We start from the raw sequence: 13,691 nt of genomic DNA on the forward strand, positions 1-13,691 counted from the left end.
GTATATGTTATAAATAAATAGATGGCATGAATGTTATATGTTATAAAGTTATATTTACATTATCTAGATGAGGCTGAACCAAAGTGTAAGGTAAAACATTGGCTTTACTGGAAGAAAGAAATAAAGAAAAAAAAATCTGCAAAAGGGGCAATTGAAGTGATGGAAATTGGAGACAAAATGAGAAATTGGATGCTTTTTATCACAATGGACAAGTTGTTACAAGGTAATCATACTGGTAATATAAATTGAATTTGTATTTTAGAATTAGCGTTTTTCTTGAGGTTCAACTGCTTGGAAAGGTATTTTGAAATTTTATTTTAGAATTAGTGTTCTTTTTTATTCAGAACAAAGGGTCAATAATTTCCTTCTTACATTCCACGTGTAAGTAAATATAGTATTGCCTATTGTTAATAAACAATGAGACATCAATCACATGTGTGTACATAGTACATTTCCAATTAAAACTTATGACATGTGTTATATGATTTTAAAACTCGCAACAATGTGCGGGCGCCAATTGCTAGTGATAACTATTTGTGGAAATATGACTTTCTACCTCTGCCATATCCTATATGTTCTGTTAGTTGCCTGCATATATGTCTACTCCACAACATGGAGGTTTGGACTTGAGTTTATTAGATCGTCAAATTTACATGCATATATGTAGAAACTACTCAAAAGAGAACAGAGATACAAAATATAACTCATCACCGACCTGCAAATGTCCAAGCAGATATATGAATAGTATCACGCCACTGATCGAAATAAAACCCATGCATAGGTACTATACTTGAGATTTGAAGCAAAAGAACAGCAGAAATCATTGGAGCAATATATTAAAACAATATTTGAAATAGGACAACTCATTCAACGGTTGGATTTGCAAAAATGTGTCACGTCCCGATCCCGATATACGTTCGAAATCGATACATGATGGAAGACTATAGGGGAATGTCAGGAATACAAACTGAAATATTGAACTGAAATTAAGAATATTTACCGTAGGACCAACACATGCCCATAGGCGCCCAAAAGAAAGTTCAAAGAAAGTACAAAGAAAGATATGGGGGTAACCTAATCACTCCAAGCTCTCTGAACTCTGTTTGCCACCCCAAAGCTCATCGTATCCATTAAACTTGCACAATCGCCCCTACACCGTGGGAATGGTGCAACGGGCAAACAACCACCCGGATAAGCCGCAAGCTCGTGTGAGTGACAATAATGCAACACATGTGATAAAAATAAAAACCATCCATCGATCACGGTTTATAAACATCAAATATAAAATCGTATTTTATGAAATCATAATCAAGCCACTGAATTTCTTGAAGAAGTCACACAGACACCCGTTGGCCCATCTAAAACAAATCACAAAGGTTCACAATCAATATCTCATATGATACACCAAAATGCAGGGCTAGAGCAACACGGTTTGACTGAAGCCTACATCTCTGAAGCTTTCTCAATCCAAACTGAATCCAAGGAATCACCAAATCAATGAAGTCAATGAATACGATTTCGGACCACTCAATGAAATCTAACAACATTGGGTTCCGGATCACTCAACAGAACCAAAATACAAAGAGGGATTCCGGACTACTCAACGGAATCCAAACCAATATACGATTCCTGACCACTCAATAGAATCGCGAAGTAGAAGGGTCTCCGGACCTCTCAAAGGAATCCGAGTGGATACAATTCTGGACCTCTCAACGGAATCGCGGAGTACAACAGATATCAGACCTCTCAACGAAATCCAAAGCAAGATACGATTCTGGACCACTAAACAAAATCGCGAAGTATGAGGGATTTCAGACCACTCAACGGAATCTAGACGGAGCAGAGAACTTGACCACTCAACAGAACCCCAGTAGAACCCAGTTCCAGACCACTCAACGAAACCGAGCGGAAGTCCAAAAAACATAACAATGGTTTGAAGAAACAAGACATGAATCAAGTTCCCAATTTAGAAAGGCTTAACAAAATGAAACAAAACACAAGTACTAAATTTAGAACGAATCAACGAAGCGAGAAATGAAACAATATCGAAGCAAACAAATCCCCATGATCATGGGTTAACGGTCCACTACTAGCCCTCACATTTCACAAACAATTTAACATGCATTTCAAATCTCATTTCACAAATATTTCCAATACACAAGTCAAATGACATTTAATAAAAATATATCGATGGCTAAATATAAAAATAACAATTTTATAGAAAATGTATTTATAAAACCAAGTCATATCCACAAAGGATATTAATATAAGAAATCAGGGTAATGACCATATCACATATATTAAAGTCACTCACCCGGAGATCGAGCTACGACTCCCTAGCACGAATATCGAGGCGTCACAAACGATCATCGACTAGAACAAATATCAAATCACGTCTCAGAATTTTATCGATAAAACATGTAATCGTAACTTGTACACGTCATCTAGGACATGCCAGAATGATTTGGGACCGGTTGACCAAAAGTCAACTGACGGTCAAAGGTCAACGATAAGGTCCACAACCCTACGTAACTCGATACAGAAGATCCGCACATTGAAATTCCGATCCGTAAGTTCCCAAATCCTCATTATGGTTCTAGAACAACATACTAAAATATCATCACGATCCAACGGTCAAATCTCCACCAATTGCAGATTCAAGTGGTGATCAACTCTGAAACTATGTTAAAACACTTGAATTTCACTAAACGGATGTAAAAAATGGAATTGGGACGTCGAAAAACCTTAAGAGATGTCCCGAGCCAAAACCCAAAAAAATCAACAAAAGTCAACGTTGACGGGTCAACTGTCAACAGTCAATGGGTCATTAGAATCCTTTGTTTTAATTAAAAAAAAAAAAAAAAAAAAAAAAACCTTTGTTTTAATTTTAAAAGAAAAAAAAACTTGTTAGAAATATTAAAAGAAATATGAAACCTTGTAAAGTTGATTGACTCGTCATCGGAGCTCTCTATTTTTTGACTTGGTTCATCAAAATGCATCATAACTTAAGCTTACTAAGTTATGATGGTACAAGATCCTCTGAGCTCCGAATGATCCCAAATGAGGAGTTTCTTGAAATTACGACAAAGTGCATATATTAACTACAACTGCTACAAGATGGAGTATAAGTAGGCTAGCTATAGTTTTGGAAATATGCAAATGAAGATATCATGCAGCAAATGCAACTGAAATTTAAGATCAAGCATATATGGCCTTTAGGCAAGTCGTTAGATTTATAATGGTCAATGGGGTCTTGGTCTTTTCCCAAGTACGTACCCTTTACCATGTGTAATTGTGCTCACCAACCACAGAAATACATGGGGCCACTTGCCAACTGTCCCGGACAGCGGATGAACTGCAAATGGGGTCTTATCCTTTAATTTCTTATTTATTTTGCATGGAATGGTTGCTTCAGCAGAACTATAAATTTTTGGATTTCAAGTGACGAGTTAAATCATACCTACTAAGTAATGTTAGAGAGATCACATCTTAAAAGACCACATTATACCAGGTAGAGGCTGAAAAATTTTCCAAAAATTCCAAACCAAACCAAACAAATCCCGATCTTAAACCAAAAAAGTTCCAAACCAAAATTCCTGAAATTTTTGAGATGACATACCAAACCAATCTCGAAATTTCGGTACAAAAATTGGTATTGCCTTCTCAATGTTTCGGTAATCCCATACCGAACCGAAAATAAATATTATATATATATATATAGGGGTGTGATATCCACACACTCTTTTTTACTTCTCACACACCCTTCTAATTTTCGACCGTCGAATCGGATGAATTGAAGAAGATCAATGGACAGAAATTAACAAATGGTGTGTGAGAAGTAAAAAAGGGTGATATACATATATATATATATATATATATATATATATATATATATCCCTACTAATTAATGAAACCCTCTTTGTCAACCAAAAGAGGGTGAAAAGACAAATTAGTCTTCTATCACACACAAAAAAAAAAAATGATGGGCAATAATGTAATTTCACAGGTTTAAATTTTACTGTTTTTTATTAAAGCCTCACATACAAGTGATGTTAAAATGCCTCCTATATTAAAATTAAAAATTTAAAAAAAAAAAAAAAAAAAAAAAAAAACCTTTGACTCCCCCCACGTTCTCCCTCTCTTCCTCTCCCTCTCTTTCTCATTTTCTAAAAAAATGTGTTCATGCACACAAAGTATGTAGGCAAATGCTAGTATATATATAAGCTTTTCTTTTTGCTTTTGGTTTGGAATTTACTTTATTTTGGAATTATAGTTTGTAACTTATTTTTTTGCTTTTGCTTTTGTTTTTGTTACTTACCCTATTTTATTTTGGTTGCATGCATGTTGAAGTTGAATGTTGAATTCGAGTACTAAAAAAAGGAAATTTGAATTCTTGCAAACTACTAGTAACAATATAATTGGTGTGGTCTACAGGTAGTAACCATAGCCATTTACTCCATTTGTTCAAGGCTGCCATCCAACTCTACGAGAATTTTAACTCCGCCATTTTTGGTCTAAGGTAGTACCCATAGCCCTTTATCTTCACAATTGCCGGTACGAACCTCCAACACACATTCACCCTGCAGTGCTGCTTCTCAACCAAATGTGTCTATATCTTTTCAATACGAAATCAAAAAATTGTATTGTTAGCTTTCGAATGACACATTCCGACCCGAAATGTTCACTAGGACTCCGAATCGAATTGTGTTGGCCGACACCTGGAAGGTGACGAAGTCATAAAGTATAATGATGTGGAAGATGTGAATAAATTTAAACCTAAAAGTGCCTAAATACCAGAGTATGCTGTGAGCGGGAATGAACCCATTTCATACGCGACGTCAGAGCATAAGTAAAGTACAGTAGTGTGGGTAAGGATCATACCCTATACCTATACTGAGATTCGCCAAGAATCCTCATCGATACGAACTTTTAGCAGCTATAACCTGGAGGGGCGAAAAACAAAGATAAGTGGGCCTGAAAATAAAGTTTCAATAAAAACCTTGTGGAAATGTTATAACCCCTCGCTGTAAAACCCATATAATTCCCAGAAAATAATACTACATATGTATATAAAAATCATGCTTAAGAGCAGTGAAAATCAAAGTATGCCATGTCAAGGTGTCTCAGCAATGAAATGTGTAAGCCAGGTGCTCTGAATCAATTTAAAATAATATGTCAGTCGGAGTCACCTAATGTGACATGTACGGCTGAATCCATAGTTAATCAAGTATGTCTGCACACGAGTCGGAACCATCTATTGTGGTATGTACGACAGGGCTGGGTGTAAATAGGTACGCTTAAGTGCTACGATCACGTGAAGGCTGTGCGAAGTGTCGCAAGTCACCTACGAGTCGGAACCACCTAATGTGGTCTGTACAACAGGCTGGCACCTGCCTTGGATCCAAGGTGAGCATGTGGTGTGGGAGTGAACGATCACGTGAAGGCTAGGCCTTGGCCTCGGGTGGAGCACTAGTGTAAACTTGCAAGTGCACAAGATAATCGTAATATAGTGTTTAGCAAGTTCAAGTATCGTTCCCACGAGGATTCTAATTCAATCCCCAATTCGATAAACTAAACCAAGTCTAATAATATTAATGACACACAAACCCAAACAAAGAACTAGACTCGATCTTAAGTAATAAATCAATCAAGGATGTGAAGAATTTGTTGTGATGATTTTATAAATGAACAAAAACAGAACCTTAAATGAAAACTAAAATTAAAGGGAAGAAAACGTTGTGTTTTAAGGTAAGTGATGAAAATCTAGGGATTCGGAATCAACCACAAGCAATCTAGTTTAGGTTTCAATGCATTCAACGAATCTTTCGATTCTTTAGATGATAATTCCCTTATCTAAGTCCTTGTCAGGCACATTACACCATAGTTTTCCTTAAGTGAATGATTCTCTCCTAGTTCAGGCAGAGGTCGTATATCCTAACATGTAGTCTATCCTGGTTAAGGCATAAATTTAACAAGTATGACTCTTTTCGCTCTAGAAAACAAAGGAACCAAGCAAACCATTATTCTTTGTCAAGCAATAATGTAATTTACCACACTTAACCACAAGAAGCTAATTGAATTATATTGCTAGTTCAGCCTCAAATTCATCTTCCAATCTTACTAGATGGAAAGTCCTAAGGTGATCAATCAAAGAACTCAAACAAAAAGTAACAATTCAAACAGTGATTAAGCATTTATCTAAAAGAAACTAGAAATCCAATGAATAACATTAAAAACCATAAACATTCATACTAGGGCATCATCCTAACCTTAGAAAAAAAAGTTTAGTTACTCATAAAATACGAAAACCTAATTAAAATTCTGAAAAATATGAAAAACTTAGGAAAGATGGTCGTCGGCTGCTGCTGTTCTTTTTACTCCTTGATGCGACCTTTCCTCTCTGCTCCTTAAACTCTCTCCAAAAGCACGTTCCCAAAACCCTCTTTGTATAGTAAACAAGTCCTAACATAATTAGGTCTTGTGGTATCCTTTGTGTTGCATGACTGGTGATGTGGCAAGTAAACTTCCCATATAATTACTTCAAATCCATCCGAAATAGGATTAGAGTCAGCTCAACACGTTCTATCTTGGGCTTTGGGCTTCGACTGAATGAAGACTTGAAAAACCCAAGAGACTTTGCAATTTTCGCGTAGACTTGGCTGACCGACGTCTTGTACGAAAATTTTCATAACACCATTTAGGAAACTTGGAATCACAGTTCGTAAAATTCCTCTGAAAGCTAACATCCATATCTTTCCAATGGTATAAGGCTCAACAGCTGGTTCACTCTAAGGAAGTACAGTTTATTCCGTCAAGTTGGCTAATGTGCACAGACAGTTTCTGCTTCTAGGACACATAACTCGTTTCAATTGCAAAAGTGCTCCTTTTTCTTCTTTCTTCATCTTCACTCTTCAAATCTAAGAAAAACATAAAACTAAATGAAACAAACTAAATTCACTCAAAAACATAACAAAAATCTAAACTAAAAGGGCATTAAAATGTATGCAATATTGGTTGTATCAAGCACTAACACCGGGGTGCAGGATAATAAGCACTAAATGCATCGAAACATAACCATATACACTGAAATCCCTATCATCAACATGTACTCACATGAACCTTACCTGGGCGTCCGCAACGTCATTCAATATAAATATAATTCATACTAATGCAACATTTAAAGTATCACACATTTTAGACATGGCATGAAGTGCATGAATCAATTCAAAAGCATTTGTGAAAACTATCATTCATTCATATATATACTATAAAAAGCAAAAGACCCACTCACCTAGAGTTCGCGCTACAACTCCCTAGCACGAATATCGAGGCGTCACGAATGATCGGTGCCTAGAACAATTATCAAATCACATCTCAGAATTCTTATCGATAGAACATGTAAACTTACATAAAACAAATCCCTAAGTTGTTCTAGAATGATTTGAGACCCATTGACCAAAATTCAACCGTCGATAAAAAAATCGACGGTAGGGTCCACAACACTATGTAACTCGATCCAGAAGATCCGCAGCTTGGAATTTCGATCCATAACTTCCCAAGATCCACATTAAGCTTCTAGAACAATATACTAAAGTTTCATTACGATCCCACGGTTGGATCCCCGCCAATTACAATTTCAAGTGGCGGTTAACGTTTTATTTTATGAACTTACAAATCCAATTCGGAAATATCCGTATGTCAGATCCCGGATCCATAAGTTCCTATGGTCCTCAAATATTACGTACTATAATGTACTAAAGTTTGGTGATGATTCAACGGTCTGATCGTTAATTACTATTCAAATCAAGTGGCGGCCCTTAATGGAATTTCGGCGGATTCTGCAGATTTTGTAGATTTCCTGGGCAATCTTTAGAACCACATATCTCACTTGTTTCACAATCAAATTCGACCCATAATATACCAAATTGAAGCTAAAGAAGTGTAGAACAAGGTTATGCCTGCTTGGAGTCCAAATTGTCGCCGGAGATGGCCGTAAAATGGCCTGAAAGACGGCTGTCCGCGGGAAAAATGGGAAATTCGCCAGAATTTCTGGACAACCTTTCAACGTCCATAACTTTGTCAATACTCAACGAAATCAAGTGATTCAAAAACGTAAATCATAGTTCTCGACGCGATGAAGAGATTGGTACCTTTCACGATGGCTATATGGCCGTGATTTGGCCGGAAAATGACTCGAAAACGGCGGAGGTCGCCGGAAACTGCACAAACTTTAAATCATTATAACTTTCTCATTTCTCCACCAAATCACAAGATCCAAAAATTAAAATTCGTCTACACAACATGAGGAATCGATTTATACCTTTTTTGAGTTCAAAATATGGCTGTAAATTGTCTGAAACTGAAGGGAAACCCACGGCTCCAATGAAGGTTCTGGAAATGGCATCCGTGCACAGTATTCCGAGAAGCCAAAATTTGATTCAGGTTTCTACGTCCGAGGAGAGTAAGAATATGGTGATTTTCAAGTCGTTAATTCGTCGGAAAGGTGGATTGGTGCTTAAGTGTCACGGGGAGGGAGTTGAGGGCGAGAGAGAGATATGTGAGCTGAGAAGAGAGTCACGGGAGAAAGGAGGAGAAGAGGAAAAGAAGAATCCAGAAAAAATGGGGATCAATCTGTGGGTCCCCCGTGGCACACAACCAATTTCACATGTTCAATTGTCAATTTACCAAAATGCTCTCGACGTTTAAAGGTTCGTAAAATCTTCGTTATAACTTCAAATTATGTTCTATTAGCGTCTACGCGTTCGTAGTAATAAGTACTACGAGGATACGTCAAGAAAATGAGTCTTACGTGACACGACAAGACGGTCAAACAAAATCAACGTATTGCCTCAAAGGGCATTTTTCATAAATTCACTTATTAAAATTATAAAAACTGTAAAATTAGGAACAGGTCGTTACATCGAACATATTAGGTTTGTAACTTACTTTTTTGCTTTTGGGTTTGTTACTTAACTTATTTTATTTTGGTTGCATGTTAATTTGACTTGTCATGAATGATTGGTATTTCAATTTGTATAAAATTTGGAAATACCAAACCATCCCGAAATATCGAAAATTGGGAATATTGAAATTTCGGTTCGGGATTGGTCTTCAAATTTCGGTTTCAAAAAATTTCGGTTTGGGATTCGGAATTGCATTTTCGGTTTGGGATCCCATACCGAACCACCCCTAGGTAGGACACATTGATAAATATAGGTCACTTCTAGGGATGGGCAACGGTTATGACGAGTGGGTAACTGCGGTTATTTACACGTAATTGTTTATCCGTTGGGTAATTATATAAATGGATATACCCATACCTATTTATAAAACGGTTAACCGTACCCGTAACCGCTTACCCATTTAACGGTAACTGCTTACCCATTTAACCGTAATTGCATACCCATTTAACCATAACCGCATATCTATTTACGCGTTTACTCATTTTTCACCCCGTTTACCTTTTTCTTTTATCCGTTTATCCTTTTTTTTTTAAAGAAAAAAAAAATTGTTATAGAAACATTTAAAATGCATTTCGGTACTTCAATCTAAAAATCCTCATACTATTTTGGAAATTGAAATAATAGTTTATGGACGATATTAAAACCAAACAGTATCCTTAAGATTGAAAATGCAGGCCTTTCTATATCTTCTAACCAATAAACCTAACCACAAATTGTTCCTCTTCTTCATTCGATTTCCAATTGGCGCCCACAATCCTAAATCCAAAACACAACAGGGCAGCAGGGCTAGTGTATATCAATTTTTTTTAATAGACTTTCATAAACTTTTCATAGGTAAAAATTTTAAGGAAGCTTTAATGATAACGGATTAGTGATAGGAGCATATTCATGCGACTTAAATGGCTTGTTCTCGTGCATTTACGTTACGTTTCTCTAGTTATTTTAGTCCTTTATGCTTCTTTTATGTGTTTTCAGGTTCTAAGGGCAAGGTATGCAAAAGGATGCCTTTTGGAGCCTTTTGGAGCAAATTAGAGATTGGAATGGATATCATATGCTTGGAGCCAAGAGGATGGACGAAATTAAAGACTTGAAGTAGGAAAGTTAAATCCTAAAAGACCTCATGTTTAAGCATCATTGAAGACTCCTACGCATTTTAGAACACAAAAACAACATTCCTTGCAACCTTAGGACATTGTCGTGTGTTTCCTTGTGTCTCCCTTCCTTGCCATGCAAGGAAGGGCTTTGTTCCCTATTTTAAACACTTAAAGCATTCACTTATCATATCATTCACTTATCATATCATTCACTTATTATAAGCATTCACTTATCACTTCCATTCACTTATCACTTATCATATCATTCACTTATCAAACCATTCACTTATCACTTCCATTCACTTATCACTTATCACTTCCATTCACTTATCACTCACCACATATCATTCATTTATCACTTAACATATCATTCATTTATCACTTAATACATCATTCACTTATCACTTATCATACTCATAATCATCTACACATTTCAACCATTTAAACATATGCATTTCAACTCACATGCATCATCATCATGCAACCAACCTTGCCACATGCTTTCCAAGCTTTCCCCCTTCATCATTAAGCCACATTCACTCCCATTTCTCTCCCCTTAACAGCCCTAAACCGTGCATAATTAAAGGACACCATTCAACACACACATGCACCAAAAGACAACATTGGCATGCATCACATGCATTTCCAACACTTCCCCCTTTGTGCCGTGCCTTCCCTTCCACTTTCCAACCACATTCTTTCAATTCCCACTTCATCATTACACCACCTAAGCCACATGCACTCCCATTCTTTAATTCAGCCACTTAATCATTCAACCACAAAACAATCACACAACACACCAACACACATGCATCCTGAAATTCTTTGCCGTGCAATCACATGCATTTCCCTTGACATTTTCAAAGTTATGAGGAACTAATCCCCCTTTAGCTAGGGGGTGATTCGAAACTATGTTTATATTTGTAATATGAATTGATTAACTTTCGTTGGAATTTCATAAGTTGTTGATTCAATTTGTTTAACCGTTTGATTGATAACTTATTTATGTATGTTTATTAAGAATGCGCGCTTAATTTTCATGCATGAATATGACGCTAGAATATAAGTGAGTTTCACCTAATCGTTATGAACTTATATTCACAAGTAGTGGAGGTTGCTTATAAACAATCGCGTTAAATGAATTCTTGGCACGAGTTTCATGCTCATCATAGTAACGAATGCCTCGTCAACACTTATAGTTTTCATGATGCTTAATGATCTTTGATTGTATCTTTATTGTGCTGTTCACGTAAAAGACTTTTGGAGAATGTTGTGAATTGCGTTGCGCAAACCCATCCAATTCATTAACTTAAGGAAAACTTGACGGTTAATTTAAGCGGACCTAATTAACCCGGGGCGTTGAGTTTCATAATTTATCGAAAGACCAACTGAGAATCAATCTTGTATGCAAGTGTAACATGTATGGAGATGAACCCCTTAGCTAGCATTCATCCATAAATTTCATATTTACATTCTGTCTAGTTTATTAACTTGTTTCGTTATTTCAATTTTCGTAAAACCTCAATCCCCCTTTTGCTTTAATGTTCATTTTAGTTAGAATTCATTTTAGTTTGTGTTTTTAAAGCATTTTGAGTTTTTGGTTTTTTTTAGTGTTTTAAGCGTTTAGCTTCGCATTCTTTGAGTTTAGTTTAGTGTTTTATATTGTGTTTTTACGTTTTTGAGTCAAATCCAAGTGATTAACAATCCCTCCTAATCCCCGGTCCAGAACGATCCCTACTTATACATATACTACAATTTGACGAAAAGAGGGTTTAATTTGTGTGCGTATAAATCACGCATCAAATTTTGGCGCCGTTGCCGGGAATTAGAAAATTTGCTAATCCCTTGGATTGTTTGTTTCTGTTATGTATTTTAGATTTAGTTTTTTTTATTTGTGTTTTGTTTGTTGAATTCAAGTACTAGATGGCACTTGATAATGCTTCTCTTTTGTCACAACTCATGGAATGGTCCCAAATGCAAAGAGTTGATATATTTAATCTTCAATCAAGGAATAACGTGTTTTCCAATACTTACAATTCGGATTGGAGTGATCATTCAAACTCTATGTGGTGGGAACCTCAAAATGCTCAACAAGGAGGATATTGGCAGCCACCACAACCTCATATTCAATATGCCCAACCAAACTCAAGTTCGTCAATAGATTATAATCAAAAGCTTAATGAATTAATTTGTTTGGTGCAGGGCTCACAAAATCAAGACAATGAGGCTCAACAAGAAGGATATTGGCAGCCATATGAGGAGTTCTATTCAACGCCTATGCAGCCACCACAAAGGTTGGACCACTTGGATAAGCAAATTGGGCAGATTGCGGAGTTCGTAGGACAGTTTCGAGACCAAGGCGAACTCCCTAGTTCAACCATTGCAAATCCGAAGGGAGAATTTGAAACTGCCAAGGAAATCATGTTGAGAAGTGACAAGGAGGTTGGAACGGACCCTCAACCATCAAAATCAAATCACAAGGAAAAGGAATACACCCAACCCACGGCAAGGGTGGAAACACCTTTACCGGAGGCACCTATTGCTCCTATGCCATCTAATACAGGTATGGTTGTTCCAAATTTCATTATTTTTAACCCCGTTCCAAGATTCATGACTTCCAAGGAAGAAGAAGGTGAAAAAGACATCTTGGAAGCCCTTCCAAAGGTGACAAGTAGGGAATGTCATGAATTCATCAAAGAGGACGTTCTTGAAACCACAAAATCCAAAGAAGTTAAATTTGATGACATTGGACAAGTCATAACCATCACTTGCAATCTGGCCAAGTCCAATATCCCTGAAACTTTCAAAGGAGTGGTGTTTGTCATTGAGTTCTTGTCGGACAAAACAAGTAAGTTTTTTTTTCCAAATTCCATTACATTTTATACTAACTTCTTGTTTTTTATGAATCAGGCACCTACATTAGAATTCAAACCAATGCCGGTTCACTTCAAGTATCACCTTCCATTCAAGGACCAATTCCATGCCGTTTGATTTTATTTATGTAAAAAAAAAAAAAAAAAAAAAAAAAAAAAGAAGAAAGAAAAAATAGAAAATTAAAAAAAAAAAACACATGGCAGAATGATGGAGCTTCACAAAGGTTGTTTACATGAAGCCCCACTACGAGGCGTCGAAGCGGAAGGCATAGAAGCGGGAGGCATAGAAGCGGAAGGCATCGGAGCGGAAGGCATCGGAGCGGGAGGCATCGGAGCTAGAGCATTCCAGGCCTCAATACTTGGCCAAGCGCTGGATGACCCAGGAAAAAGGTGCCTTTGGAGATAAGCCGCAAGCCTTTGAGAAGAAAGAAAAAATAGAAAATTAAAAAAAAAAAACACATGGCAGAATGATGGAGCTTCACAAAGGTTGTTTACATGAAGCCCCACTACGAGGCGTCGAAGCGGAAGGCATAGAAGCGGGAGGCATAGAAGCGGAAGGCATCGGAGCGGAAGGCATCGGAGCGGGAGGCATCGGAGCTAGAGCATTCCAGGCCTCAATACTTGGCCAAGCGCTGGATGACCCAGGAAAAAGGTGCCTTTGGAGATAAGCCGCAAGGCTTTGACGGTCACTGTGAATTCGACCCTCAGATTCTTGCAGCTCATCAAGCTTCCTCTTCATGCCCGACGAATAGTTATTTGCA

Source organism: Pyrus communis, chromosome 17 (assembly GCF_963583255.1).
Source record: "Pyrus communis chromosome 17, drPyrComm1.1, whole genome shotgun sequence".
In the NCBI taxonomy this organism is placed as follows: Eukaryota; Viridiplantae; Streptophyta; class Magnoliopsida; order Rosales; family Rosaceae; genus Pyrus; species Pyrus communis.